The sequence below is a fragment of the Pinus tabuliformis genome, chromosome 4_1 (genome assembly GCF_031772625.1).
Source record: "Pinus tabuliformis cultivar Carrire ecotype Pingquan chromosome 4_1, CPIR1, whole genome shotgun sequence".
NCBI lineage: Eukaryota > Viridiplantae > Streptophyta > Pinopsida > Pinales > Pinaceae > Pinus > Pinus tabuliformis.
In genome coordinates, this window is record NC_142303.1 from 475,063,714 (window position 1) to 475,078,078 (window position 14,365).

The window sequence follows — 14,365 nt, forward strand, 5'->3', positions numbered from 1 at the left end:
AATGTCACACACACATAATTCAAATTGCTAATTCATCTACAATAACCATGCAACTAATCAGAAATTTCTTCTAGAAATAAACTCAACAATCGTTATAAGCTATACTCATAATCAATCCAAATGATCTATTTTACTCAAATTCTTTACACAAAACTAACCTCAGAGTCAAGCTAGAAATTGAAAAGCAAACCCAACAATGTTATTAAACTCAGAATCATCCACACAGTTTCCTAATTCGATAAATCTATTTGAAATTGATTGAAAAATGAAACAAATGGCTCACAACTCCTACATGATCTCACGAAAATTCAAGCAAGTTGAATATCAGCTACACGAACTCCTTATTAAAATTACAGATCCACAGACAGTAGAGTTATTTCGTTCAAATCAAAGAGTTTACTCCAAAAGCCCGTGAAAAAACTCATTTCTCAGAAATCTTATTTAAGCTTAAAACATGTTCTTTCAAACTTATCAATGCTCAATATGAAAAGAGAAACCTACAGACTCGGATAATCTCTATGAAAATGATTTTACAAACTCACGTAATTCAGATCAAGAATCTAACCAGTTACCACTTGAACATAGCATTCAGATCTACGAAAGATTTTAGATATCATTCAATTACATTCCTAAGTACCAAATATTTGGAAATTGCAAAAAGAAACAAAGATTTTAAGTACAGTTTCGCTAAATCTAATTCACAAACACACTTCCTATCTAACTGAAATCGATACCGAACTTGGCTGAGGTTTGTGGTGGGCCCTTGCCACGACCTGAGACAAGCTAATTTACCTCAATAACTTCACAGATTATAAGCACATGACTCCACGAACATAAAAGCCGATATCACTTATATATTAAAGTCTTCAATAAAACATAAATCCAAGCATTCCAAACCAGAATAAAAATAGAGTCATGATGTTTTACAGTCACAATCTCCTTGCTTCAATTTCGCTCTATAACTCCTCACACTAACGCTAAGCCTTCTTAAAGAGTTTTCGGCCTGAAGATAGTTACAACAAAATAACTGAGAAAAGTAAATGCATGTTTGATCTAGGCTTAATTGAGTTAAGCCAAATTCCAAAGATCACTCGTCCATATTGTATCTGCACTAATCCAACTGTAACACTATCTTTAGGCATTGAAGAAGTTATCACCACGACCACGAATAGAGGAAGCGACCTTCGAGATGCCCATCGGTTGACTGGTACCAAATCTGGAGTAGAGTACTAAATAGAGTACGAAATTAAGTACTGAATGGCTGCCTGATATATTCTTGAGTTGGATGTTGGGTCACTGGTGACCTGTCAATGTATTCAAGTTGCCATCCTTATATTTAGGAACCCTATCAATAAATCAGTCAATAGTGAGTCAAGAAGTATAAACTCGTTTAACATCTACTTAGACTAACCAAAGATATGTAAAAACAATCTTTATTGTGATTCTTACCTCCATTTATAAACTAATGCAGTTTAACCAATATGGAGTGGTTTCTAGGTGTCAAAAAGGGTAAACCAGGGTAGGTTATAATGGAAATAGTACGATAAGGTGTCAAAAAGGATAACAAAAGTAGGGCCCAACAATTCTTGGGGATTTGACATTCATATGTTGACATACCTTGAGTAGGGCTTGGTAAATTTGCCCAACAAAAGGAAGAAAATCAAAACGCAAAAGATGGTTGGGACATAAAGATTAGCACATGGGAAAAAGCCTAGCATGAACTCTACCTCCCTCATATGCTATCACCCAATTACTGAGGACATGATGCTTCATTACATTAAAAAGGGACCCTTACATGTCCCAACCTCGATGAGCGATAAGCTTACTCATCCTAAAGGGGTAATAAAACTACCACATTATACAAAGCAAGCTCTAACTTGTAAGGACCTTCCTTATATATGCCATTTATACACGCACATACATGTGCAAAATTTATTCTATTTATTTATTTATTTTTCAAACCAAACATAATATGATACACACAAGACATTCATATACAGGAAGCCATGTTCACATTTTTATTAGTCGCTTAGTGGTACAATCTAAGTTACTATATTGCAAGTAATAAGCAAACGAAAGTTTCCTTTTAAAACTAACCATCCATTGAGTAACAACATTCAACACGAGAATCATGTTATACTTAAAGGCACATACATCAACAATCCATAATTTTACAAATATACATCATATCCTTAAGTTTTAGAACCTGATAATTATATACAACAAGTAAGCATGTAGGAGAACTTTTTGGAAACCAAAGATACCATGCACCAAAGGGGATGGAGTCTCGATCTCAAGACCATTGATTCTTGTGCTCCCTTGATGTTGTCCGTGTACAAGTGTGGAGAATGTTGCATCCCGATCGAATGTTGCTGACTCACTGGTCAACCTTGCAAGTTACTCCTTGGATACTCTTATTTCCCACAAACCCCTAAGCAACAATGGGGCTGTACGATAGAGGAAGAACACTAGAAAGTGGAGGAGAGCACCCCGGCTCAAGACCTCCCACTTCAAAAACCTCCACTTCACCAAACTCGTTATAGAACTCAATAGTCACTTTCACAAAAGCATTAGGAAGGTCATCCGATAGTAGGGCAAAACATAGTCCTTCTCCCATAGCTTGCTCCTTGTATCGGAGACTCCATAGATAACACTTTTCACTTCATGCAAAAACAATTATTTTTATTAATCATATAATTTTATTATTCACCTATCCATGTGTCATCCTATCACCAAGTATCTCTTAAAATCATTTACTTATTTTCTTATTAAAAAGCATGTTTTCCCTTACCCCAACATGACTTCCTATTTCTTCTCCTAGTTGTCCCTTGATCCCCTTTTATACTCCTTATTTTGTGTCCATTATTGAATTCAATTGGTAGGTCCCAAACTTTGTTCTCCAACTACACCCTAGTTTATCTCAAGTTGGAATCTTGAATGGAGATCTTTGTGTTGTGCTCTTGTCAAGTTGAAGTTCTCTCATAAAACTAATTTTTTCTAATTTTAAATTATTACTTTTTAATTTCATACAACACCCTCTCTTCTAAAAGAGGTTAAATTATTTTTGGACTAATGTTTTTAATTAACTATATGTCCCCTTCCCCTTTTGTTAATAGAATGCTTACATACTTTAGAGTCATTTTAAAACATATTATATATATTTGAGATTTTCCAAATGTGAGGAGGGCGGAGTTACTCCTCGATATTCTACCTTATCCCAAGCTTTACACTTGATTTAGTTAACTTGATTCTAAAACCCCATTTACTACCTATTGTGAATTAGTGCTCATCATTGTATGTGTGAAAAATCCTTAACTGCAATTATTGGAAATTTATCTCCTAATTGTTCTTCAATTTATTTGTTATTACGACATATATCGATAAACTCGAAATTGCAATCTTCAACAAAAAATAAATTAAGCTGCAGAAAATAAACTGGAAGCAAGAAAATAATATACACACACAATAAATAGACACCAATATTTTTGGACACAAAAGTCCTCAGAAAACCCTGAAGGGAAAACTAGTGCAGCATATGAGGGTTTACTTTCTTAATATGCAACAAAAATGGAGAGTTGGATGCCCAACGGGCAATCCTCCAACAAATAATCATGCCAAAATTATTAGGATAAAAAATTTCCCTATGCAGATAAACTCTACCTCCCTCTGGCCTACTTGCACCGTTGGCCTACAGTTCGTACGACCTCTAGAACTACTACTCCAAATTGGGTTATCTAGCCTCTTCTTGCGACTGGAAAAATTTGCTCTGCCTTCTAGATTGCCTTTCCAGCCTCCAGTAACGGATCCAAACTCTTCCCGACAATTCGCTAAACTAGACTCGCTAACTCGCACCACCTAAAAGGCTAAAACACTTTCTCTGCGGAATATTTCAGCCTCCAACTCTCAGTTGTTGCTCTCTCAATCATTGATGCTCTCCTTCTCTTGCTCAAACTCACTTCCTTGCTAAATCTATGAAACTGAATAGCTTGATCTGCCATGAAAACTCGCTTCCCTCTTGTGTCACTCTCCATCCCACTGATTTGATCTTATAATCTCTTGTTGGAGCTTCAAGGACCATGATTAAATCCTCATTAACGACTAATATAATCTGAGACTCGATCCATGTGAGTCTCTAGAGTTATCTTGATCTTCATTAATTAATTCCCATTAATCAATCAATTGTCATCTTGTTGTCCTGCATATAAGATCTGATCCTATAAATCTGTCCCATACAAGCTCATAGCTGCAACATTGTTCATCTGCACTCTCCTATTTAGAGCATCTGAAAACTTGATCTCCTTAACCTTAATGTATCTGATCTCTAAGTCAAAGTCCTTGATTGTGGCCAACCACCTAGCCTACTTGGCATTCAGATTCGATTGGTCAAACAAATATCTCAACCCACTATGATCGTTCATCAATACAAACCTCATGCCAAGAAGATAATGTCTCCACATCTTCAAGGCATGAATAATAGTTGCCAACTCAAGATCATGAGTCACATAGTTCTGCTCATGCTCATTCAGTTTCCTAGACTCATAGCACACCACCTGTCCCTCCTGCATCAAGACTCCACCAAGTCCTCTTTTGCAAGCATCTGTACACACCATGAACTCTTTATCCATATATGCAATCTTGAGAACTGGAGCATTTGTCAACTGCTTCAACTGCTCAAATCTAACTACATATTCCTTTGTCCATTCAAATTTCTTACCTTTTCTTTGTAATGATGTGATGGGATGGGATAAGCAATTTGTGAGAAGTTCCTAATGAACCTCCTATAGTAACCTTCAAACCCCATAAACGATCTAACTTCATCCACATTTCTAAGAGTTGCCCACTCCATGATAGCCCTTATCTTTTCCAAGTGCACTGCTATGCCTTCATTGGAGACAACATGTCCCAAGTAATGTACCTTTGTCTGAAAGAAATTGCACTTGCTAAACTTGGCATACAATTGATGCTCTCTTAGCAATCTCAGTATTGCTGCTAAATGTTCGGCATGCTCTTCCTCATTCTTAGAATATATCAAATATATCATCAATGAATACAATCACAAACTTGTCCAGATAAGGATGCAATACACTATTCATCAAGCACATAAAAGTAGTTGGGGCATTAGTCAAACAAAAAGGAACCACAAAAAACTCATAATGTCCATACATGGTCCTGAAATCAGTATTGTAGATGTCCTCTTCTTTGATGCATACTTGATGGTATCCCGATCTCAAATCAATCTTCGAGAACATTGCTGCTCCCTTCAACTGATCAAACAAGTCACCAAACCTCGGCAAAGGGTATTTGTTCTTAATCGTCACCTTGTTCAGTTGCTTGTTATCAATGCACAACCTGAGAGTACCATCCTTCTTCTCCACGAACAACACTGGTGCACCCCATGGCGATACACTTGGCCTAATGTATCCCTTGTCCACATTTCCTTCTACTGCAACTTCAATTCCACCAACTCTCGAGTGCTCATCCTGTAAGGTGCCTTTGATGTTGGTGATGCTCCTGGTACAAACTAAAAATAAAAGTCTGAGGCAACTCTGGAATCTCTGCTGGAAACACATCCTTAAATTGTTGTAATACAGGGTACCTCTAGAAGATTTTTGCATCCTCAACATCCTTACCCTTGTCACTAGAAATATGGACTGCAAACATTACACATCCTTTCCTACAACTGTGTTTACCCTGCATAGCTGAGACCATCCTAACTAATGTAGGTTTCTTCTTTCCTTGCAAGATTCTCTTTTCCCCATTATCATCCAGGCACTCAATAGCCTTGTCATAACAATCTACTTTGGTCCTATGAAGGTACAACCAATCCATACCCAAAAGCATACTATATGATCCCAATGGCAATACATTCATATGTGTTGTTGTAGGCATACCATTCAACTCAAATGCACAAGCTCTTACCCAATGATGAACTCTCTTCTTAGTACCTGTAACCAACTGCACCAACCAAGACTCTGCATGCACTTCTTTTCTCAAGCCACACTTATCCACCAGGTCAGGATTAACATAACTATAATTAGATCCAAGATCAATCAAAATAGAAACAACTCGACCACAGAGCTTACCTTCCATCTCAATAATGGATGCCCGGTGATCTGCCTGCTTGTTGTCCACAGCCGCATAAATTCGAGGAATGTAATGACCAACATCCTCAACTATCTGTGCCTCCTGAGCACTACAGATATGACGCCTACCACCCTGGTACAATGAAAAATCCTTCTTGCGATGATCTTTGCCACATATCTAGCACTACAATGGTCCCCTACTATCACCTTCGTTCTGCTGCTCTCTAAGTTGTGACCCATGTCCCTTCTCAACTGCATTGAACTTCTTGTAAGGAGCAACATTTTCTTTCTCACCTACATCCTGAGGTCTTCCCCACTTTAGTGGCCACTTCCCTTTAACTTTCTCATTCCCCTTCAAATCACGCTTAGGCTCAACTTTGCACTTTGACTGCTCATAACAATGCTTCAACTTCTGGATGGTCTCCTCCAACGATCTAGGCTCATCAAACTCAATCCGGTCTCTATATGTTGTTGGCAACCCACTGATGAATCTCTGAATCTTAGCCTTCTCATCCTTGAGGTAAGGCACATACCTCAACAGCTCCAGGAACCTGCTAGTATACTCATCATCTGTCATAGAACCCATTTGTAGCTCATAAAATTCCTTAGCTTTGTCATCATAATACCTCTCCAATAGGTACTTCTTCTTGAAGAGTCTCTTGAACTCAATCCCAAATCAACTTTTTTTCTCGAATACCCTTGACATTAATTCACATCTTCACACCAAATATTTGCTTTCCCTTTGAGATTGAAAGTGGCTATTTTGGCTTTCATGTTCTCTGAGTAGTTATGCAATTTGAAGAATTTCTTCATCCCAAGCAACCATGCCTCTGCATCTTCTGACTTCTTCTCAAATGTAGGAGGCTTGACTTTCTTGAAGTCCTCAGGGAAGTACTCACTCCTCCTATAAGGATGATGACGGTGATGATGGTGATAATGTCTCCTGGATGAAGAACTAGAATGATCCCTGTTGACCACTACATGTCAACGACCCATAGCAATACACCCCCTTTTTTCGCAAAAGGGATATCGCCTAATCGATGTGTATGTGTCGTCCAACTATCATCATCAACCTGATAATCATGTTATAATGTAAACCCATTCTGCATGTATATGATGTAAATAATCTCAGCAGATCCGTGTCATGTATGTAATTGCCTAAGTAAACCTACTTTTCTGGTGATGATCTACATTCCGAAAGTTTTTTGTCTCATCGATCCATTCTCAAATGATCGGCAGAGTTTTCTTTCAGCCTTACCCCAAAGCCGGAATGGATTTTGTCACTGAGATATTAGGCAAGTCCTAGTGTTATAGGGGTTGTTATACCGTGATTTTAAAAAGAAAGAGAATCAGATGAGACATTGGAACATGACAAGTTATACGTCTATATGCCAGTATCAAATTTGAGGAGTGATTCTCCCGCTTGATCTCGCTGTAGCTCAGGGATTCCGCTTGATTGACCCGATGCAGGTATCCAACCTGATAAAAACGATTTGTACTTGTGTCTATAACAAAACCAGATTGTATCTGTATCATATGATATGCTACCCTTATTACCTAACTTGCAGGGAGGATATGCCCTGCTCTAGACTATATCACCACCTGTTATTAATATGTACACTCTAAACCATCCCTATGGATCTCTAACTCTTTCATACTTCCTAATGGTTGGCCAATCTACTTGAATAAGAACCTCTCTCTCTAGTCTCCACTAATGTAAAGGGCAGATCGAGTCTATGTAAAAGTGATTTGGAAATAATCCTAACTATTTGGTTAGGTTATTTTATTACAAATTGCTTCGTCTGCTGGATTATATTTGTGTCGCAGAAATGGGTAGTCTGTGAAGGTCTATTTCATATGGGTTTTCCCCTTTATGATGTAAAAGATATGAAAATTATGATATAAAGTGTCTTGAGAGTTGGAAAAATAATTTATCCCCTCATAGGTTAATTAATTAAATTTTCTGGCCAAAAATTAATTAAAATCCTAAGCCAGAAATTTAATTAATTCTAGGTCCTACGTAAATTTAAATTCTCCGAAGGCAAAATTCGTCGGTCCTTAAAAATTAAATTTTAAGAGGTCTGGGGACTGAGTTAAATTAATTATTTTGCTAAATTTTAAGCCTTTGGTCCCTGGGGTTTAAGTCAAAGTCAATTTTTTTAGAAAATTAACTCAAAATTTTTATTTTTGAGTTAATTAAAATGCATTTAATTGAAAAATTCAAATTTCCTCAAGAATTTAAAATTTCAACGGATGAAATTAAAAGAAATTTTAATCTTCATCAACGGTCGAGATTGCTTTGACGAGGATCACTCAAACAAGCCATTGGAAAATTTATCTTTAAATAGGAGGTCATTTGTCAATTGATCCATTTGATATTTTGATCGTGTGCTAAGCGAAAAGCTCTCTTGTAATTTTTATTCAGATAATAAAGAAAGACTTTGGGGTTAATTTTTGTCGGTGTTACTCTTCATGGAAATACTGTAAGATGTATTGTTTTCATGCGTAATTTTTTTTAGCCATTGATAATAGCTTCTGAAGAGTGATTTGAGTACAAGTATCTTGCTCAGTCGCTGGGGTTTGAATAATAATCTAAATTCTGAACGTAATAGCAGGTATCTCTATTTGTCTGAGTTTTATTATTGTTTTCTCGCTCTATGTTGATGGTTGAATTGAGTTTTGTAGGAAAGTCTTGATTTTTAGATCATCGGGCGTTCGGGGAAGTTTTCAATTGGACCAGCCAACTCCCAATCCGTGTTTTTTGAAGAGCCCAGCTTAAATTTGATCCTGGGCTTATCATAAGATATTTTATTGAGTGATGCATGAAGGGTTTTGAGCTCAGCACCTCCTTTAAACTTTAAAAAATTTTAATTTTTTATGTGCTAAATTGATAAATCTGTTTGTTGAAAGCCTTAGATTATTAGATCTGGGGGCGGAATTGGACTCACACTCCCTAGATCTGATAGATCTGTCATTTCTGTGCATAGATCTGTAAATTATTTTTGCTTTTCTGACTTGGGTTTTGCTAGGTTTTAGTTTTATCATTGTATATATCGTTTGGGTGTTTCTTGTTGTCTTGCAGCTACAAACCTAAAGGAGAAATTTGTGTAGAGTCTAGATCTCGACCCTAGAGGGTAAGATCTGGATCTTTGGGGTCCATCAACATCATTTTGCAGGAATATTATTCAGCCTTTGCAGTCCAGGGGTTTAAGTTTAAAAAATTTTAATCTGAAAAAATGTACAAAGGTTCCAAAAAAATTTTAGATCTGCAAATTTTCATGAGGGTTTCAGGGCTACCATTTTGCTGATTGATTTGTTGGTTGGGTTTTTGTTTCGCTGTGCAATTTCGAATTTTTTTTTCTTTTCTGCAAGGCCCACAGCCTTTTGCTGCTACCTGGGGTTTTTTACTTTCACTGCTGCAGAGATATTTCGTTCTTTTCTTGAAAAATCCTCCATTCGGCATGCAGCTCTATCTCCCTACATCCACTCTCGCTGCTCATGACCTGCGTTTGCAGCTCCAAACCCTGACTGCAAACCCTCATCCGTTGTTTCCTTTCTCCCTAACCCTCTAACCTCCATCACTCATTCTGCGTCCAAATCGCTGCCATACCTGCTAACGAATCACTGTCGCTCTATCTTCATCTCCATCTACGTGTGGCGTCCCTGTCCATTGCTCCCTAATTCAGCCACCGTCGAGTCTCCTACACTGTCCCTCCTGCCCATTGCTAAGATCTTTTCTTCCACGTCCATCTCTTAACCCGCGACTCTTCGTAATCCTCAAACACTGCCACTGCCCTCACTTCCGTCACATATCCAACCTGCACAGCAAGCAAACATTCCTCTTGTTTAGCTCTGCATCCCTTCCTCCATCGTCACAGTTATTTCCGTCGACCTGCACACAACAAAACATTCGATCCTTTTTTTTATTTCATGTATGTGTCTATTTGGTTAGTCCATTTTTTTTTCAGTTAAGGTTTAAATCATTTCTTTTTATTTATAAAGTCCTATATTTTTTGAAGCTTTAGTTATATTCTTTTTTTTATTTATTCAATTTTTGTTTTGGCCTTTTTTATTTTTTCTTTTTTTTATTTATTCAATTTTTGTTTTGGCCTTTTTTATTTTTTCTTTTTTTTCCTTTTTTATTTCTTTTATTGATTTTGATTTTATTTACATTTAGAAGATCATAAAAGTTTTCTTTAAAAAAATCCTAAACCCTATAACATTTAAAAAACAATTGAAAAAGTTTCTAAAACATTTTAAAAAGTTTGTCTTTTTTTTTCTTTGTGAAATTTGATTTTTTTTTTTAGATTTAGATATTTTTTATTACAAAATTCAAAAAATATAAAAAGTTTCTTAAAAAAATCTAAAAACATTAAAAATAAAAAAAAATAAAAAAAAATCTAAAACATTGAAATTTTTTTTTTTTTTTTTAATTTTTGGTGACTTTGAAATGGTTAAGGAATTAAACTAAAAGGGGATTTACGCTTTCACATTTAATATTTTAATGTGGCATATGGCCCATTAAAATTTTAATTTATTAATCCTTTGATTTGTTTTTTTTTCTAAGACTAAATCTATTAATGGAAACATAATTTACATTGAGGCCCCGGCCTCTGCGGGTTTAAAACAGCCATACGACCAGTTTAAACATCAAAACTAAAACGACACTGCCCTAGGAGGGGAAACCAGTCCGAAGATGAAACAAAGAAAATGCCATTTCCCCGCACAGGGGCTACATCTCCAAAATTCAAAATTAACTGTCAAAATTAACAGCAGTAAAAGGCAAACTACTAAAAAGACCGAGCTGGACACGTGACCTGTCTGCATGCAAGTGATAGGTGTCTTAAGACGGTGGCTTCTCCTCCACAATCGAACACCCATAATCACCTGAATCAGTATCCTCTGCCTACTTGCCACCCAAATTGTCGTGTGTCTCTCTGGCTTCATCCTGACCTCCTTTGGCAGTGCTGGTGGCCTTGCCGCTCGAAGCCTTCAGTCTGCTGGTGGCTGGATGAACCTTGGCAGCTTGTTGATTACTAGCGCTCGGCATCTTCTGCACATGGTCGAGGGGTGGATGAACCAGGTTCTTTGTTGGGTTGTGTTCTGGATCATTGTACGTACCAGCTTCCTCCCTCAAATCCATCGTGACGGTGGTGATAGCGACAGGTCTGTCCATGGAGCAAAGGAAACGAAATTGAGCGGACTGGTTGGCAGCACTGAGAATGGGCGTCTGGGTGGCCCCATCAGCCCGACGAGTCGCACCAGGACGAGCTCGGCCTCCTCCGCTATGGGTTACCAGATGACTGCCATGGAAATGGGAAGTGGATGGGCTGGGGGGCGGGGAGGGCAAAGGGGAAGTTGATGCAAAGGGAAGAGGCGAAGGGGGGCGGATGGCTCTTCCGCGGCTACCTCTGCGCCTGATTCGCATGCGGTATCGCTGTCGCGGCATATTGCTCTGAGTTGGGTGCTGCAGCGAGGAGTGAGCCGAAATGGTCAAGTTACAGACTGGGAGCTAGACGAGGGCAGCAGAGTTAATACTGTGAATGACAGGGGGATTCAAATCAGGGACAGAGGCAGGGGCCGAGGCATCGAAATGCAAGGTGCAGTAAATAGAGTGGGAGAAGTGAATACCATTTCCCAAGTCGACACAGCTGAGAAGCCTACAACGCCACCCTGTTGCGGTGCGAGAGCTTGGCTCTGCTGCAGCAGGGTGGCAAGAGCAGTTCAGAGGCAGAATGGAGGTCTGCTGAGGGCTCGGAGCCATGATATTAAACTTACAAGGAAGGTCTCAATCCGCGCAGTGGATTAATGGTGCCGGCCGAGAGGCAGAGGCCTGCCTTAAATTCCCACAGGTGAGAGCGCGGTAGGCCATGTGGCTCGGCCACCTGCCAGACCGACGTCGCATCCGCATTAACTCACCTTCAACCACCCACATCTGGGGAATCCTTTGATTTGTTTTACTTTCATCACATTAAAAGAATGATTTTGATTTCTTCAGTTACCATTAAAGCAATTGCCTAAGGAATAATTAAAGTGCTAATTTCAAAGTTCCTTGGTGTTATTTGGTGATTAAATGCATTTTCATGATTTCTCTATGGTCAAAGTGCGATAAATGTTTTAAATCATATTGGCTATAGGAGAAAGTTGAATGTTCTAAATCTGAATTCCTAACGAAAATCATTTTAAATCCGGAATCTCTTGCATGTTAAAGTTTTGGGAGTTTACATTGATCATTCATGATTACCACTATTCGTCACACATTGGAAAATTGTTCTGGATAATTTGTTTTCTTACTTAATCTACCGTTAATTGAACATAAAGGCACTAGTCTGTAGTCATTTATATCTTGCGATTGTGTCTTATTTTAATCTATCCATCTTAATTGACCGAGACTTGCTTTAGATTCATCAAGTTGTCCATCATCAAAATCTCCTAGAGTCTGTGTTTCACAAGCTATCCTCATCCATTTACCTTAGGGACTACCCCCCTTGACTTGCCTAGGAGAGAGTCTAAATGGAGTGAGTAAGGATCAAGAGTGACAGCCCTCACTCTGAGCGTTGTCACAGTGCCTAGACACTTTGTGCGACAACAATACCAATACATACCAGTGCTCCTGTGAAGTGTATCCAGTGATCTGCCGCCTCTAACTGTATCCCTCTATCCAACCTGTATCTGAACCAAAACCTACTACCATAGGCTCAATCAATTTTCTCTTCCCGCTCTTGTTTGATCCGCAACTTTCCTTGTCTCTACAAATCTAATAAAATTCGAAGAATCACTGGATTAAATTATGCTTGCCTTTCCTAAGCCCTTGCAAGTTTTTCTTGCCTCAACTAACCCGTCATTGTCTGCTTTGCAACTTTTGATCTCTTCCCTCAAACTCCTCAATGTATCTACTATACCAAGGGAATACTCATGTCCTTGTTGCCCAACTAATCTGTAGGGAGAGTCACAGTAACTATAGTCTACCATTTTGCCCGTCATCTCTGATTCTCTTCTTCCTACAAGTAGGCCATGTCAGATAAACCAATAGATACCAAAATCAAAACCATACCTCATAAACGTTCAGGGGAGGCTTATCTCATCTGCAAAATCAGTCCACATTAGCATGATACATATATAATCATAATCATATCAATATAACAACATCATGCATGACCATACCAATTGTATACCATGACCCCATGCATGACAACCATAACCTTGACAACATCAGATTTTACCCAAAGAGAGCGCAACCCGCTCGGATGCAACCCTGTAACCGCCTTCTCCCACATTTACCCACTTTCATCGGTATGCCTAGGGTAAACATGAGTTGAGGGTTACTATGATAAGATTCAACCTCCTATATGACTTTAAGGAAATGGGTCAGCAACTTAAGACCTTACTGACTTCCTTCAGGTGTTACAAGACCTCCAGGAGTTACCCAACCCCTCCAAGTGTCCAACCCTTGAGCGAACTCTCCTTTTCACTGACGTAGAGCCTCAGTGGCTCCCTTGACAAGGCCTTCAAGCAACTGTAAGTCTCCAGTCACTCCCATAATCCTGCTTCCCAACAACTGTGGACTTTCCCAGTAAGTTTTGTGCCAGTGGTTAAAATATGGAACTATGGTCAAATTCCACTTTGGACACCTCACCTGATGGATATAATGATTGCATTGAATTCCTCCTTTCGAGAGGACCAAAATCGACCTAAAGATCACTCAAATTGGATAAGGGAAAGTATTCTTATGAAGAAAAGCCCACGTGCATATTCGTCAAGGTCGACCCTAAAGCAAAGTGGATCACCTTGAAAGGCTATAAATACAAGTGCCCTCTAACTCATTTAGACACAATTATTATGAGAGACTCTTCTATGAGCGGTCTGAGGCTCGTCCGCGGAGGAATAGGTTCCCTCTGAGGTGAAATTGCAGGGCTTGAAGCTCACATTTCAAATCTAGGGTTTTGGGCCATAGTCGTAGGCACAACACATGATGGATCCAACCGCAGTCGCTCCCACAGAGGCTCATGCGACTGGGAATTAGGGTTTCCGTAGTCTAGTTCTGACCCCAATCGCTCACTTTCCAGGGTTAAGGGAGCGATTGGGCAGCTATAGTCGCTCGCATAAATCCTCCATGCGACCGGGACTTAAAATATGAAATCTCAGTCTTCCAAAGATTTCGCTTAGTGATCGTAGGATTCAGCAGTTGACTGTAAACAGTGACAGTTCATTACAATCTTCAGAATCAGATTTTTGAGCATAAGCTTTGTCAAGTTATTTATGGATGTTGCAGTTGTTTTTGT

The 14,365-nt window shown here is 38.7% G+C and overlaps 1 long non-coding RNA gene across 1 annotated transcript in view; it reads right to left on the bottom strand.

Moving 5' to 3' along the window:
* The window catches only part of LOC149176537 (uncharacterized), a 244,519-nt gene that overhangs the window by 157,188 nt on the left and 72,966 nt on the right, over positions 1-14,365 (bottom strand). The gene's annotated exons all lie outside the window — the stretch shown is intronic.